Source organism: Periplaneta americana, chromosome 2 (assembly GCF_040183065.1).
Source record: "Periplaneta americana isolate PAMFEO1 chromosome 2, P.americana_PAMFEO1_priV1, whole genome shotgun sequence".
Lineage (NCBI taxonomy): Eukaryota > Metazoa > Arthropoda > Insecta > Blattodea > Blattidae > Periplaneta > Periplaneta americana.
In genome coordinates this window covers 117043870-117062622 of record NC_091118.1, presented here as the reverse complement: position 1 = coordinate 117062622, position 18753 = coordinate 117043870, and the positions used below count along the sequence as shown (strand labels likewise).

Below are 18753 nucleotides of genomic sequence, written 5' to 3'. Positions count from 1 at the left end.
TCAGCAGGGTTTGACTTTGTATTAACAAGATGCTTCAACAGTGATTCAATTGAAATGTTTTTTCAGTAAGCTAAGAACAACTTCTGGTAATAATGATATGTTGGATTTAAGGGCTGTAATATTCGCCCTGAATAGGATACTCAAGATTACATCCCTCTCTTGTAAAAGAATTATAGCTTAACATAGTGTTATAACAATTACAAGCGCAACCTCAACCCAAGCCTTGTAAGTTTTCCAGACGCTGGCGCTGTAAGAAATATACTGGAAAAATTGAACAATGCGCCATGTAAGAATGAATACATAATATATATTGTTCTTTACATTATTAGTTACCATACTATATTATTACTATTATTATTACTACTACTACTACTACTACTATTATTATTGTTATTATTATTATTATTATTATTATTATTATTATTATTATTATTATTATTATTATTATTATTATTATTATTATTATTATTTGTAGTGGTTAGCTTGTCTGAGAGCTAATCCAGTGGGCCCGGGAATGGATTTAATTTTTCAAGCTATAGCTATTGCTATTTTATTGGTATTAATAAAACTTTTTATTGTTATTAGCATTATCGTAGATAATTAAATTTTAGTCTGAATTATTTACTTTGTTCGTTTTCAGCACCAATAAAACTTGCTTCATTGGCTTATATTGGTGGATTCATAGTGAAACATGTTGTGAAGGAAGTAGTGATCTGCTGCAACAAACTAAATTCAGTTCTGCTCTGCTGGACATAATTTTCAAGCAAGATGATTGTGACACATTATATTATCCGTCTGAGTTGTTAGTGCGGGTGATTAATATTATTAAGGAGTTTGTTTGCGAAGCCGTAAAATTTGTAAACAGTAAAGTGTGTGAAACATTAATACAGACAATACTTCCTGTTATGAAGAAATCAATTGTACTAAAATGCCACCAATCTAACGATTCAATTCATATTGGAAATTTGGGACACATTATCTTGAAAACTACAATTTCAATATTCCTGAAGAATGTTGGTATTGAAAGAACGGAACGTTTTGAGAGGGTGAAATACCTTAATTCAAAATCAATAAGCAGGAAAATCTTGCGTATCTTCTGGCAGATTTGTGTTCCCGCGGCAACAGTGTATCACTCTGTCAGCGCCTCCGTGGAGAAGGTGAGTACTAACAGCAGTTCGCATGTTTCCTTCAGTTGGGAGGGCGGAGTATATAGCAGCCGGCGATGACAGTACAAAAGTCAATAGGAATCATGTCATTGATATGATCTAATTTAACCAACAGAAATCTAAGTAACCTAGTGAATTAATTTCCATTGTTTGAATCTACTCTGCATAGTACTCGCTTGCCAGTCCAATAATAATAATAATAATAATAATAATAATAATAATAATAATAATAATAATAAAGTGTTACAAGTATGAAATAATGGGACCCGAGACATGTAGGCCTATTCTAGCGGAAGCCTTCCAAATTACTACGATTCTCTCTTTCGCGGGAATGTGTTAAACAACCACAACAATCGAAATCAGATTGAGAATGCGATAAATTTTAAACGAATGAGATTGGAAAATGAAGTGGGCTAATAGAGTTTAAAAAATGGCATAATTAAATTTCATGACAATGAGTTAGGGTTTAAATTTTATTTGTAATATATTCTATACAGTCAAAAGGTTATTTTAAGCGGATTTTTTTTTTTTTAAAGAAAAGGAGTTTTAGTCAAATTTTAGTATCCTCTTCTCTTAACTCAGAGCCAATATTGCTCAATGGAAGTCTTGTGTAGAAGTTATAACCTCCTATTATTCGAAATGCTTTATTTTGAATCACTTGTAAATGATGTAAGATAGTATTCGGTGCAAATCTCCAAGCTCGTGCCGTATAATTATGTTATTTGACTTCGAATATATACATAGTTTATATAGAATTAGCTTACATCGTAAGGAGAGGACAGTACGTTAGAGCAAAGGCATGATCTGTTTTAGACGATTTAGGGCAGCGTTTTTATTTTTCAAAATGTGTTTCTTCCAGTTGAGACGCCAATGAAGAGGAATTCCTAAGTATTTAGTTTTCAGTACATGAGGGATTTGAACATTTCTGAGGAAAAGAAAAATGGTGGTAATGCTGCTCGACATTTGGTGAAAACTACTGCAGATGTCTTTCTATTGTTAAATTTAATGTTCCATATTTTAGCCTAATTATCAATCGAATGTTGTTGAATCACTCTGTAGATAATGTAGATAGGCCTAATGTTTTTCAGTTTCTTCGACAGTAGATCACAGTGTCATATGTATACATTGTCAACTGGGTAGAGACATGATGGGGAATATATGAGATATATTTGAGTAGATGATAAAGTGTTGGAGATGAGAAAGAACACTGAGAAACACCTGCTTCCTTTTGAAGGACTACTTTGGTGAAGATGCTGATATTGCTGCTATAGTATAGCTAGGTATAGTTGTAAACCATTCTTCCAAGTCTTGATATTGATTTGCCAGTGTATCTATACTAATAATAAATCTGTAGCCGAAATTTTTCTGGTAATTTTCGATTTTACAAAAATAATTGGTCCTAACATATATAATTAACCACCCTGAAACCGAAAATAGCTTTTTTGAAATTTTTGTTTGTATGTCTGTCTGGATGTTTGTTACCTTTTCACGCGATAATGGCTGAACCGATTTAAATGGAAATTGGAATATAAATTAAGTTCGTTGTAACTTAGATTTTAGACTATATGGCATTCAAAATACTCTATTTAAAAGGGGGGTTATAAGGGGACCTGAATTAAATAAATCGAAATATCTCGCTTATTATTGATTTTTGTAAAAAAGTTTCTTTAAAAATGATTTCCGATAAGTTTTATTCTTCACAAAATTTTTATAGGACTGATATTTAATGAGATAAATGGGTTTTAAAATTAAAATAACGCCATCTAAGACGATGCAATGAAATAAGAACAAATGACTTCGTCTATAAGGGGCTTTGGACAACAACAACCGAAAAAGGGGCCGTGGACAACAACAATCGAAAGCTATTAAACATAGCCTACAGAGAATGTTTCTGTGTTTGTATGAAGTAATATCGGAAGCTAAATTAACCGATTTGTATAATCAATTATTATTTCACCATTGGAAAGTGTAGTTTCTCTAGATGGACATAATTCTATGTTATTACAGTAACTTCTGAGTAAATCGAGGACAGGTAAGATTAAAATAGCTTCTTATGCACAGAAAATTTGATAGGCTATTTTGTACATTCGTTTTCTGTATTTCTTAAAATAATATTTATGTACACACTCATTTTAATCTCAGAGAATTAACGAACAACGAGAGTGTATTGATTTAATATGCAGTAATAGTACGTTAGCTTAGCAATCCATTATTTTATAATTCAAATTTTAACTATGCTCAATTGAATCGTGTTAAAACACATAAAATATATATGCAATAAATGCAAGAAAAAAATTGGGTAATGAGTCAAGCAGATTATGTTGCGCTGTTGTAAAAGTTGTTCCTTCTTAGATACAAGAGCCCCCACAACAAATTAAAAACTTACTTATTGGAGTACATCCGTTATCTGAGACCGAAAATCGCTTTTTTGACATTTTTTATTGTATGTCTGTCTGTCTGTCTGTCTGTCTGTCTGCCTGCCTGCCTGTCTGTCTGTCACCTTTTCACGCGATAATGGCTGAACGGATTTCGATGAAAATTGAAATATAAATGAAGTTCGTTGTAATTTAGATTTTAGGCTATATGGTATTCAAAATACTTCATTTAACGGGGCCTGAATTAAATCGAAATATCTCGCTTATTATTGCTTTTTTTGTGAAAAATATTACATAACAAAAGTTTCTTTAAAAATGATTTCCGATAACTTTTATTCTATGCAAAATTTTGATAGGAATGATAGACTTTTAAAATAACAATACAATACATTTTCACCGCCGCCTCAGATTGTAGCGGTTTTGTTCCTGCAGTAATTCCTATGTGCAAAATATAAAATTTTTGAGTAGGAAGAAAAAACACATTTATTTATTCCATGGCAATGGTACATAGGAGATAGTGAATTCTTACATTTTCGAAAGAAAGAAATATAATTACATATCACTGTTTATGCTGTATCATTATTTAAGTTATTTGAAGGGTTCAGAACCATAGTGGGCCAAGCACCATTTACTGAAGACGTAGAAAACAATGGTTAAAATTAAGTTATTATCATAATTCAATGGAAACATATAGCAAGTAATATAAAATATACACATTAAAACTAAATGATATTATGTCAATCTTCATTAACCTATGGTTGCATGTAATAACAAGTAAGAAACATTTTAAAGAAATTGTCATTGCACCAAATGAGTGGTCTCTGAACCAAAATGATCGCATTTTAATTATTTAAATACGATTTCAATTAAGTAACATATTAAACGATTTGTCCTTCTACTGGAGCAAATGTCCTATTTTAATTAAGTAATTACTTTATATTTATTTCTAACAGGTGCAGCGGAGCGCACGGGTATGGCTAGTACATAAATAATATATTACACTGACTATTTCACAATTTGCTCACACATAAAAGTGTGTGTTTAAGGTATATGTAGGAGGTATACCTATTCAGTCAACCATTCTCATCTAAAATGCGAGTGTGTGTACACTAATTCCTGTTTTAGTGGCCATATATCTCTAGTTCGCTGTCATAAAGTAATCTTCCGGACATATTCCACCAGACAGACCCTATTAAGAGGGGAAATGTGCAGAAGTGCTCCCATTGCTGCAATTGAGGTTGCACGCATGGCGACAGTAATACAAGGCAGGAAAGACACTTAACATAGCTGAATGAGCTTCTTGTTGTTACTGTTCTGATTCTGGGCCACCAGACAATTGAGCCATAACATAGAATAGCGTCACTTAATGTGCAAATTCTCGTATTCTACAACATGAAAATTTTATAGGAGAATGAAAAAACTGTTTTTTTTTTCGTCGTTAATTGCAGGCTTAAGTGGTATTGAAATTTTTACTTTTCCGCTGTTAATATTAAAATGTGGGTTAGGAGACTTTGCAGGTACGATAGATGCACATCAACGGTACCAAAAACTCAAATTAAAAAAATATTAGGCTTACGAGAATTTTCTCCTTAAGCAACAATAGATTTTGTTATAGCAGTGTGCAGCTACAGTATTTTATTATTTAATCAACTGTCCGAAGACAGATTTGAATCCATTATTATTATTATTATTATTATTATTATTATTATTATTATTATTATTATTATTATTATTATTATTATTATTATATGACAATCCTGACATAAGCCTATCAATGTGCAATAGGATTTTTTTTTGTAAATTTTGCAGATTCAATAACAATTTTCAGATATTTGAAGTATTGTGGAAAGAAACTCGATAGAATAATGGACGTTTATGTTCAACACTTCTTTCTTTTGTAAAAAGTACTGTCTCTGTTTTTAACAGAACCGAAAATATTGTTTTCCACACAAATTCTCTACTAATTTAAGAACTTAGTGAATCTAAAAGGACAGTGTACTGTCTTATAATATTTTTCCAGTCACTGGAATTGTAGTTGCATGGTATATTTTTTAAAATTAAATTAAATTAAATTAAGTTTAATATTTTAACTATTGCTAATCTGTTATACTGTTCTAATTTATATGAAAAGTAGTTACCATACTCGTGATTTTAGACAGAATATTCACAAGCATGACACAAGATATAAGCACAAGACCAACGTTCCTAGATAAAACCACGCAAAAGTACTGGTTTATGGGTATTGATTTGTTTAATAATAAATTACCTCAAAATGTTGTTTAATTAGAGTGTAATACATTTTTAGACGATATTTATTCATGGTTGGCGGCTGATTCACTTTATTCTATTGAGGAATTTTTTAACAATACAAACAAATTCGATACTTTTATCATGTTCGTACCTTGTTTTTTTTAGGTTATTTTACGATGCTTTATCAACATCTTAGGTTATTTAGCGTCTGAATGAGATGGTGATAATGCCGGTGAAATGAGTACGGGGTCCAGCACCGAAAGTTACCCAGCATTTGCTCATATTGGGTTGAGGGAAAACCCCGGAAAAAATCTCAACCAGGTAACTTGCCCCGACCGGAAATCGAACCCGTCCACCTGGTTTCGCAGCTAGACGCGCTGACCGTTACTCCACAGGTGTGGACCGTGTACCTTGTTGTATGCTATTTTAATTGTATTACTATTGTAACTGACTATTGATTTAACAAAGCCGATTTTAGATTACACTAATTAATGAAAATAGCCTAAATATGATCGCGGTTATGATTATAGAAGCTATTTTAATTGGGAATGTGAAGAAGACTGTTCACTACTTTGTTTCACACTAATGCAAATGGAATACCTCGAGGACAATCCTTAATCACAATTCCTCCTCCAGAGCCATCTCTCAGTGTTATTTGTATTTGTGTTATACTGAGTATATATACTATACACTCCGTATTAATTCTATTAATGTGAATTTAACTCCATACTCCTGGACGTCTTCAATTCTTAAATGCCCATTTTCGTAAATATAAAACTTATTGAAATATACTAATTAGTAACTGAATTTGTGTAAAATTAATTAAATATATCTAATTCAACCGTAAATTTATAAATAAGGTTTGGGATTAGGCTATAAAGAATGCCTTTCGTGTGGAGTTAACCCACAGTCTAGTATAGTACAGTAGCGAAGCTCAATACGTAGTAAATATGCAAACATTAGATAGTTGCTCACCACTATTATCGCTAATATCGCCTCATTACAGGCAATGCAAAATAGTACCGTCACAGTCTATTGTTTCTAGCACCCTCAAAACTCAAGCTTCGTGACTGTATATAGTAGACTGTGGTTAACCCTGTCTTACCTGAATTTATGGATGCATAAGATCATAGAGACACCATGGAGAAACAAAAAAAACAAAACAATCCTCTTCCTAATAACAGCTGGCCAAGGAACTGGCGGGTGCTGCACTCTATCGGTAAAGAACGAAATTACTTCTGAGGATACCGAATGGAATCATCAGGACATTCTGGCATAAAGGCCTTCTAGCAAAACTTATTGATATTATTATGATGTACCGAAGTACATATGATAATTCCGTGCAGATATTCTGCGTCATCATATGATGAAAGCTGAGTGGAACGGTGTGGCTTAGTGGATAGAGCGTCAGCACGTAAAGCTGAAAACCCGGGTTCAAATCCCGGTGCCAGAGAACATTTTTCTACGTTCCTCTCATCTTTCATCTTATGATGACGCAGAATATCTGCACGGAAATATCATATGTACTTCGGTACATCATAATAATATATGATATGCGAAAAATATTCACTTAGTGAATTAAGATGGAGCTTATTCCGTCGGATCCCGGCCACTTAATCACTCATAACGAGTGCACCTCTGCACATATGTGGACATTGTGCCACTGTCACACATCTCTGACGCAGTGCATGAGAGTAGGCCAGTAGAGGGAACCCAAGAGGTGGAACTTAAACTGAGAGGATTCGATCCGACATCGGGATGGGAATCCGGTGTGGCTTACAAGCAAACATTCTGAAGGGGGAAGATAAAAAAGTTAAATTTTTTCTTCCACCATGTTAATAATGTCAAAACAAGTGCTTATACAAGTTTTGGCCACTTGACCGCAATTACTAGTCCGTCAAGAAAGTGATTTTCCCTGGGGTCGTTTACAGAATAAAGCACAATTTCATGGAAAGATTTATTGGAACAGATACAGCATTGTTGCGCTATTTTTCAACATGTTCCTCACTGGAATTTAGACATTTGTCATACCGTGGGATCAATTTTTGAATTCTTGAGTCTTAGAAGTCTGCCGCCTGAGATCCGAACTGGTATGACAAATGTCTCATTTCTGGTGTGGAATATGTTGAAAAATAGCACAACAATTGCTGTATCTGTTCCAGTAAATCTTTCCATGAAATTGTGCTTTTTTCTGTAAACGGCCCCAGGTAAAATCACTTTCTGTACGGCCTCGTACTTACTGTCGAGTGGCCAAAATTTGTATAAGCACTTGTTTTGACATTATTAGCATGGTGGAAGAAAAAAATGTAACTTTTTTATCTGCCCCCATGAAAATGTTTGCTTGTTAGTGGATAGAGCGTCAGTACGTAGAGCTGAAAGCCCTGGTTCAAATCCCGGTGCCGGAGAGAATTTTTCTCCGTTCCACCCATCTTTCATCATAAAACTTATTGAGCTCAAAATTCCTTCAGATATTATCATTATATCCTCTTTACTGTCAGATCGTACTTTCAAAGTCAAAATCCGGACATCTTTATCTTCAGTCAAGTACATATTAGAAGGTGTTCCTCAATGTTCCGTCTTATATCCAACACTTTATTATCTACCTATTATATCTCATATATTCCCTATCATGACTCTACTCAGTTAGCAATGTATGTAGATGACACTGTGATTTATTGTCGAAGAAAATGGAATATATCATACACACAGAGTGATTCAACAAAATCTCAATTCGATTGACAAGTGGGGTAAATTATGAAAGATTAAAATTAACAATACAAAGACATCCGTACTAGTTTTCACCAAATGTCAAGCAGCACTAACACCATTTCTTTTCCTCAGAATTTTTCAAATCCCTTATGTACTGAAAACTAAATACTTGGGGGGAATCTTCTTCATTGACGTCTGAACAGGAAAGAACACATTTTGAAAAATAAAAACGCTGCTCTAAATCGTCTAAAACAGATCATGCCTTTGCTCTTAAGTACTGTCCTCTCCTTACGATGTAAGCTAATTCTATACATAAAAACTGTGTATACAGAGTGTTTCATAATTCCTATTACAAACTTCTAGAGGTTGTAGAGGGGATTAAGTAGATACAGTTTTCATTAGGAACCCATGTCCGGAACGATGCAAAATAAGTTTGAAGATTGAATCGATTTCACATCTCCCACTTCACTAGAAACAATGAGCTCTTGCCAGTGTGCACCACAGGAGTCTCATAAACAAGGTTCTTCATGTGGCCCCAAGGATAAAGTGGAGAGGAGTTAAATCTGGCGACCATAGTGACCAAGGAGTTGAACTACCTCGACCTATCCACCTTTCCCCGAATGTTTGGTGGAGATGTTCGCGGACGGCAAGAGAAAAGTGCCCGGGTGCGCCATCATGTTGGAACCACATTTAGTGACGTAGTGCCAGTGGCAAATCTTAACATAACTCTACCAGTATCCCTTGCAGGAAGGTCAAGTACCTGGAACCCGTTAGGCGGTACGTGGAACCACTCTTGTAGTGCACACTGGCAAAAACTCATTGTCTCTAGTCAAGTGGGAGATGTGAAATTGATTCGATCTTCAAACTTATTTTGCATCAGAACGATACATTTACGGACATGGGTTCCTAATCAAAACTTTATCTACTTAGTTCCCTCTACAACCCCTAGAAGTTTGTAATAGGAATTATGAAACACTTTGTATATTCGAAGTCAAATGACATATAGCACCGGCTTCGGGATTTGCATCGAATACTATCTCACTTCATCTACAAGTGGTCCAAAATAAAGTATTTCGAATAATAGGAGTCCACACCTGTGGAGTAACGGTCAGCGCGTCTGGCCGCGAAACCAGGTTGCCCGGGTTCGAATCCCGGTCGGGGCAAGTTATCTGGTTGAGGTTTTTTCCGGGGTTTTCCCTCAATCCAATACGAGCAAATGCTGGGTAACTTTCGGTGTTGGACCCCGGACTCATTTCACCGGCATTATCACCTTCATATCATTCAGACGCTAAATAACCTAGATGTTGATACAGCGTCGTAAAATAACCCCATAGAATCGAATAATAGGAGGTTATGACTTCTATGTAAGACAAATACAGATGCACGACGATCTTGAAATGCCTACAGTTTCTGAATACATCCGATTTATTACCAAGAATATTTATATACAAACAAGAGGAAATGAAAATGTATTAATTTATAATATTGGGAACTGTAATGTTGCTACGTATAAGAAGCATAAAACCCCAAAACATATTCCACCGAATTAATAGGTGGTAACTTATTTTTGAGTTAACCATTGAATCGTAATTGACATTATCATTATTAAAGAAAACGGACGAATTGTCCAGGCTCTTCATGAAGCCGTAACAATAATAGTAACATCAAGAAAGAGCATCGTCGTCGCAATCATCAGGCAAATCGTATGAGTCAGAGATTACAGAAATGTTAGTGATTCCAAATGGACTTATTGGAGCTGAAAGGGTTAAGATAACGAAAGTCTGCCTTCTTATTTCGGTGTACAGTAAATTATTATGTCGTACTGTCCTGAAGCTGGTACGATATATTTTCGCAGCAGTGTAGAAATCTTACGCGTATTATAATAGTCCATTTCAGTGAAAAAAGAACTCAATTTTATAAAAGGCGCCGAGTGTATGGAATGTTAATTCGTGATTCTTTTTTCTAACTGCACAACTAAAAGCGACTACACACGACCCAATCTGCAGGATCCGATTTGCAGGGCGGTTGGGTCGGACGATCTGGTTCTGCTCTCCACACGACCCAACCTGCAGTAGGCTGATCCGCTCCGTTGTGAAAAGATATATCATAGCTCGTTCACTTTCCAAGTTTCAAAAAATTGGAATTGCATTGAGTTTGTTGTTACAGAACGATAAACAGGTACTATATGAAACAAATATTTTTTTCGATTAAAAAAATATTTAGGTCTATATATACTGTATATATATACTGTATATATATATATATATATATATATATATATTTTTTTTTTTCAAAATTAAAAATGTTGGCAGTTCACTGTGCAGTGATGAAGCGTTTCCCTCACAACTTAAAAACTTGTTAACTTTTCATGTTCTCTCTTTTTATTTTATTTCTGAAACTCATGTTTACAATATCATGCTATTTCAACTACATTCCTTAATAAACAATATTTTTTTTTTATTTTGTGTAATAGAAAATACTGATGTTTGGCCACTTTTTAAAATGAAATTATTTTTTATCAGACAATCTATCAACGGTAGACAAGTGATCTTGCATCATATTATAGATATGACATGCATAAATATACAAAAAAATTTCATCACAGAATGTTGGATAGTTCTTGAGTTATGTGAGAAACGCATCATCACTGCACAGTGAACTGAATTTTGAAAAAAAAAGTAAAAATTTTTTTTGATAGTAAAAATATTTTTTTCATATAGCTGAAGGACAGTTACCTATGCGGATGACGTGAATTTGTTAGCAGAAAATCCACAAACGATTAGGGAAAACAAGGAAATTTTACTTGAAGTAAGTAAAGAGATAGGTTTGGAAGTAAATCCCGAAAAGACAAAGTATATCATTATGTCTCGTGACGAGAATATTGTACGAAATGGAAATATAAAAATTGGAAATTCATTTTTTGAAGGGGTGGAAAAGTTAAAATACCTGGGAGCAACAGTAACAAATATAAATGATACTCGGGAGGAAATTAAACACAGGATAAATATGGGAAATGCCTGTTATTATTCGATTGAGAAGCTTTTGTCATCCAGTCTGCTGTCAAAAAACAGAATTTATAAAACAATTATATTACCGGTTGTTCTTTATGCTTGTGAAACGTGGACTCTCACTTTGAGAGAGGAACATAGGTTAAGGGTGTTTGAGAATAAAGTGTTTAGGAAAATATTTGGGGCTAAGAGGGATGAAGTTACAGGAGAATGGAGAAAGTTACACAACGCAGAGCTGAACGCATTATATTCTTCACCTGACATAATTAGGAACATTAAATCCAGACGTTTGAAATGGGCAGGGCATGTAGCACGTATGGGCGAATCCAGAAATGTATATAGAGTGTTAGTTGGGAAGCCAGAGAGAAAAAAGCCTTTGGGGAGGCCGAGACGTAGATGGGAATATTAAAATGGATTTGAGGGAGGTGGGATATGATGATAGAGACTGGATTAATCTTGCTCACGATAGAGACCAATGGCGGGCTTAAGTGAGGATGGCAATGAACCTCCGGGTTCCTTAAAAGCCAGTAAGTAAGTAAGCAGAAAGACAGTGTTTTAAACATATTAGTTTTCATTATTGTACAAGATACAGTAATGGAGGAAAAAAATGTTGAATATTTCCAAAATTTTACTGCTGTAAGCTGTACCTAACCTCTTAAAAATAAGAAAACTTTTAAACTCTTCTCATATTTTCGACAAAGCATAGATATGCATATTGATAACGTTGATCATATTATGTTGGCATGCTGTGCGATACATAATTTATATTTTTCGAGAAAAATTTCTAAAGTCTGATTACGCATATCTCTGTTCAGATAATTTGCGTTTGAAATGTCCCATAAAGAAGGCGTATCTTTATCAGTTCAAAAATATCCCTCCAGACTTCTTTCTCCTTTTCCGTCATTTCACGTCGCACTCACTGTCACTGCTCTCAATTCTTCATAAACGCCACTTCTGCAAGCTACAACTGACAAGAAATCAGCCCGATCTTACTACACACGACCCAACTTGCAGGGTGTTGGAGTGGGGGAGTCGGGAGATTGGGTGGCTGCCCGAACCAATTACCCGACACGAGGTTTGTTGTCCCAGCAAGCCTACACCACAGTCTAGTATATACAGTCGCGAAGCTCAATACGTAGTAAATATGCAAACATTAGATAGTTGCTCACCACTAGGATCGCTACTATCGCCTTATTACAGGCAATGCAAAATAGTACCGTCACAGTCTATTGTTTCTAGCACCCTCAAAACTCAAGCTTCGTGACTGTATATAGTAGACTGTGCCTACACACCACCCGATCGGCAGGGTCTCTGCAAATCGGACCCTGCAGATTGGATCGTGTGTAGCCGCTTTAAAAAAAGTAAAAAAGCAGGTACCAGAAATTAATACTGATTTAGTCGTTATCGCTGTGGAGATGATCTCTCAGCTTCACGCACTAGGATTAGCATTAAGTCAATTTTGAAGTGATGTAAAAGATCAGTGTTTCCAATAACATGAATGGTAGTGAGGACGGAATTTTGTGGGAGGATTAGCAGTTTAAAATAGAATCCAGTTCCAGTTGAGAAGATGGGGCGATAGAAGAAGTGAGTAAGGAAGAGAAGAAAAATTCTTCGGTGTATCAGGCATACACCGGCAGGTAGAATACGTCACTCATTTCGGGAATGAAACTACAGTTGTGTTAGTGTGAATGTTATATTACTGTTGTTTCGGTTTACAAATGAGAGTAAAGATCTATAATAATTGAAGTAATTAATGAAGGAACAATATGATTTCTCTTCATATGAAACGACATTCCGAAATTAGTCCCAGCTCACAAGAAATTTTTCATTATTGTTCACTCAAAGTGTATCGTACGTGCCTATTATCACTTTAATATTGCAGAACTCGCGATTATAAATCAATCCAGTGGTAGCACATGCCTATAGCTTTTCTCTGTGCCGAGATATTATTGAGAGAAGACGTGCAGCACGGCTATTTTCATATGTAACTTCGGCGCCCGCATGTCTGTAGCGAGGGGAGGTAGAGTTATCGGTCATGCTTACAAATTAGTGGTTCGTGGCATAACTACTACTAACATTAGCATTCAGCTGTGGCTCATGGTGTTGTTACAGTAAGTATTTCAAACTCTGCCTTTTTTTTTTTTTTTGCACCACGGATCCCGGAACGGATACCACTGATCATATACGGATATAATATCAGGTTGGCCATTCCCAAGTTATAAAATGGCAACATAAAATGAGAACAACCACCAGAGCCGCCACCGTCGAAAAGGCATTTTTTGGTAATGACCGCTAGATGGAAGTACAGTTGCTCCATGCAATTCCATAAGGGTTATAACGTGACTTATTTTGCAGTCGCTAGATGACAGCATAGTGAAATTCGAAATTGATAAAAGTGATTGCAATACCGCACAACTAGAATTATCCACTTCACAAATCTGGACAGAACTGAATGAACTAAAAAAATATGCTTCCCACCGTACCTATCAACAACAAAATTTATACCGTGGTGGTCTCCTGAACGCCAAATCCGCAGAAAAGAGGTAAATGGTTCACAGCGTAGAGATGCAAGAACCTTACTCTAAAAGCTATCTGTACAGCCCAAGTTTCAAAGATCTCGGTACAGAACAGAACTCATTACAGCCAAAGTCCACCGCTGTGGTCTCGTAGTAGCGTGTTTGCTCCAGAACCCAGCGGGCCGGGGTTCGTTTCCCCGCTTGGGACGAGTTGCCTGCGTGAGGTTTTTTCGGGGTTTTTCCCTCACTCCTATGGATGAGTATCAGGTAACTTTATCAGGCGTTTGGAACCCCACTCATTCTCGCCACTTCCTTTCCCCCGTCATCACCCTTTCCTTATTATGCCGGTTTTCTTTATCGGTTTTCAGATTGCGCATGCGGCGGCTCTCCGAAGTTCCTGACGCTCTCGGCCGGCCTCCATGGATATGTCAATGCATGGTAGTTGGTGACCCAGCAGCGGAACTCACTCCCTTCCCGACGGGGGGGTGGCCTACACTTCAGACCGTGTTGGCCAGACGTGAGGGAGGCGTACACCTCAGACCTTTTGAGGGGGGACTGTGGGGTAGGGGATATTGAGTGGACTGGTACACGGACTTAGAGGGATGGAGGGACTGGTCGTTAGGGTGTTCGAGGTTAGGTCGGTTCGGCATGAGTGCTTTCGATGGGCTTGCAACTCATCCCAAGACGCACAATAGACCTAGGTCGCTATGCATAGGGTTGTTCCCCTCCCGGCCTCAGAGAGAGAGAGAGCCAAACAAGAATCTTGGAAGAACTTTTGTACCGAGCACACCAGGGACATGCCGTCGAAAGTATACATGATCTACAAAGCAGGGGCGGCCGGTCCTTATGTGCTACAGTACAATGATAATTTTTTCTTAAATAATGTATTTGCAATGTCATAGTATTTAATCTGTCATTTGACAATTTCCCGTGGTTATGTTCATGACGCGTTATAAAGTGTTTAGTCTTCGCTCTTCGTTTTTTGGTGCCTCAGGGGGTACGTTGTGCTACTCAGAACTTACATGAGAATGTAGATAATTATTGCGCATGTGCGAAGCTGAAATCACTGCTCTGATTGGCTATTTTTACGCGGGGAAGTGCTGTAGTCAGCTTCAGCACAACACAGCTTGGAGATTGCAAAAGTAAAGCGTAACGAAAGAATGCTTGTTTGTGGAAGAACTCGGAACTATGTACAATGTATTTGGTAATTCAAGTGTCCGACTGCTGCTGCCATCTACTAGTTTTTTTAGGTTTCTCCTGAATCAGTCAGCAAGCGACGGAAAATGGAATCCGAAAATTGAAGCCAAGGAAGTATGTGACCGTATAATTCAGGAAACTACTCTTCGTTTCCAGTCTTTAAGCTACCTAGACTTAACAAAATTGTTAAACAGCAAATTTTTTGACAATTTTTTGCATAATTTTCCTAAACGCGAACTTGAAGTTGCTGTCAACAGCTATACTGTACTGAACAAAAGAATGTTAAAGACACAACTTGGGATTCTATATGGAAGACTCGACTTCCGAAATATAGATGGAGCTGTTCAATTGTTACAATACATAGCCTCCAACAATTCACAGGATCTATTCTGTGAAGTAACGAAGTTGTTAAATATTTTTGGTACAACACCAATGACCACTGCTGAGCCAGAAAGATGATTTTTAAGGAACACTATGTCCCAGGATCGCCTCACTGTTCTTACAATACTGTCAATAGAAAAGAGTATAATGTCCAAGATGGAGGGTTTAACGTTTAACACTAGGGTAATTCGTCACTAGGCGAGTCTCAAATTAAGATAAATATATGTAAGTGTATACAGTAGGCCGATATAGAGATTGTAGCACACTCATTATTTGGCCACCAGCGGCTACTGCTACAAAGTAGGATTTTTAAGTCAAACAGTAAAATCAACATTACTTCCAGATGATGGATCCTCAACAAAAACAAAGTCGCACGGAGAAACAGCTGCCGCTCTTCTTAACAAATTATTCCCAGACGACGCCCCAGACCAGACAGTGAGACGCAACTATATATTAGAACTCTGACCTCTGAAAATCTTCTTCCTGATACTCAAGCTGAACCGGATTTCACGACTCATGAAATAGATGAGATGTTATGAAACCTCAAAGAAAAGAAATATCCGGAACCGAACGGCATGAACGTCATCATCGTCAAAAGAACACCCGATACAATACAAACCAATATACGTGCAACCACCCCTTTGATTATTACAGAGAGACATATATATATTCAGTTTTATTTTCTTGTTGGCTGTGTCGATCTAGTCATTTATTTACTCTTATCTATACCGTCCGCTCGTATGTTCCTATGTCAGTCTGTTTATTTACTTGTATCTTCTCCGACCTTTCCTCTCGTGATCTCTTTTCCCTCTATCTAAAGTTTTGTGACGTATAAATTATTTGTCCCAAAGGTACAGACGGAAAGAGAAGGGCAAAGAGAAAGAGAGGAAGAGAGAGAGAGAGAGAGAGAGAGAGAGAGAGAGAGGAGAGGGAAGTTGTATTTTTCCATCACAATTTCTGTGAATTATTTAATAAAAAGTTACTGTCAGTAAAGTAACAGTTGATTTCTCGTTAGGCCTGTCATATGGCTAACGATAATACGGTAATATTAACGTTCAGACTTAATTTTCTTGAATTAAATAGGTCTATTATTTAATAATATACATGATCTATTGTATTAGCTCGAATCTAATTAGACTTCAAATATATCGATGGCTTAAAGCACAAATAGGCTCTATTGTATGTCCATTTCTGGTAAAAATTGCGTTGTGGTGAGATACAGACAATATGAGGCTAAATCTTCATTCTGCACAAGTAGGTGGTCTTGTTTTGCATCAGGCATTATTAATATACATAATAATAATAATAATAATAATAATAATAATAATAATAATAATAATAATGGGGTCAAGGGGATGACAGAGGTAGTACCTTTGCATGGGGTTGACTCAGCACTGGTCCTCGTCTACCCAGGGCTAAGCTGAGGCATATGCAAGATCTTTTGCCGAGGACGCTATAGCCAAGACAGTCCATGCGTGGTGAAGAACCACATCCTGCAAGAGGTGGCCCTGCTTATACAGAACATGGCGGATATAGACCTGGCTGGTCGATAAATAACCCCGGCATGTTTAACAACAATACATGAGAAACCGGTGAGAAACAGCTGGTAGTAGCCCTGAAGAATTCACCGAAGCCGAATAGGTGAATTTTTGAATCTCAGGAATGGCTATCACTAAAAGAATACCAGTAGGTCTTCTTTAGGAAGACTCAAGGCGAATATCCGGCGCCTAAACGGGATTTTTTCGGCTAAGGAATGGAAACCCTAACAGAAGGTTCCCTGGCCCTCCAGGTTGGGGGTTGGGCTTTGGATTGACAACCCAATCCCGGAAAAATTTTAACGTTGAGAAACCCAAAGAAGCAAGCCGAACTGATCATCGGAGACGACTAGGCAAACGGAATAAGGATATGTATTTGGCTAACAAAAGTTGGAATTAGGAGATCGAGAACACGAGCATTAGACAGGAGTGATTGGTCGGATGTTCTGAGGGAGGCTAAGGCTAAACTATAAGGGCCGTAATGCCAATGAATAATAATAATAATAATAATAATAATAATAATAATAATAATAATAATAATAATAATAATGTTTTATTTTCGCTGGCAGAGTTAAGGCCATAGAGCATACATACACACATACATACATACATACATACATGTTCTGTCCCAGAGCAGTTCTTTCACTGCAAACCCAGCATTCTCCAATTTTACCTATTTTCTGCCTTCCTCTTAGTCTTCGCATATCACGCATATATCTTAATGTCCTACATCAATTGATATCTTCTTCTACTTCGAACTCTTCTCCCGTTCACAATTCCTTTCAGTGCATCCTTCAGAAGGCAGTTGTTTCTTAGTCAGTGACCCAACCAATTCCTTTTCCTCTTCCTGATCAGTTTCAACATCATTCTTTCTTTATCCACTCTTTCCAGCACAGCTTCGTTCCTTATTCTGTCTGTACATTTCATACGAATCATTCTTCTCCATATCCACATTTTAACAATGTTTCTAGTCGCTTCTCTTCACTTCGTCGTAATGTCCATGTTTCTGCCCCATACAATGACACACTCCACACAAAGCACTTCACTAGTCTCATCCTTAGGTATTTTTCCAGAGGTCCGCAGAAGATGTTTCGTTTTATATTAAAAGCTTCCTTTGTCATTGCTATCCTCCTTTTGATTTCCTGGCAGCAGCTCATGTTACTGCTTATAGTAGGCCTACACTCCAAATATTTGAAGCTGTCCACTTGTTCTACTGCCTCATTAGTATTCGCAAGTTGTTCTTCTTTATTTTTTTTTTCTGACAACTATGGTCTTTGTCTTGTTTGAATTTATTTTCATCCAATACTACTCATAACTGTCATTTAGCTCCTGTAGCATATCCCTTAGTATCGTCTCCTCTTCTTCTAACTATGCCATATCATCAGTAAATCTTATGCACTTTATTCTTCTTCCTCCTACTATTACCCCTCCCATGTTATAAAAACAGTTCTTTACCAAATCCTCCAAGTAGATGTTGAACAGGGTAGATGATAAAGTCATCGTTGTCGTACTCCTTTCCTTATATCACTTCCTTCAGACATTTCTTCTCCTATCCTGATTTTGACTCGTTATTTCATATAAAGGTTACTGAACAGCCTTCTGTTTTTCCAATCCAC

General features: G+C 36.6%; 1 long non-coding RNA gene across 1 annotated transcript in view; it reads left to right on the top strand.

Moving 5' to 3' along the window:
* Positions 1-18241, top strand: part of LOC138694543 (uncharacterized) — a 33091-nt gene extending 14850 nt beyond the window's left edge. The window contains exon 3 of the long non-coding RNA XR_011330968.1: positions 14393-18241. This is a non-coding gene — a long non-coding RNA (uncharacterized lncRNA). The remainder of the gene's footprint in view (positions 1-14392) is intronic.
* Positions 18242-18753: the final 512 nt, after the last annotated feature.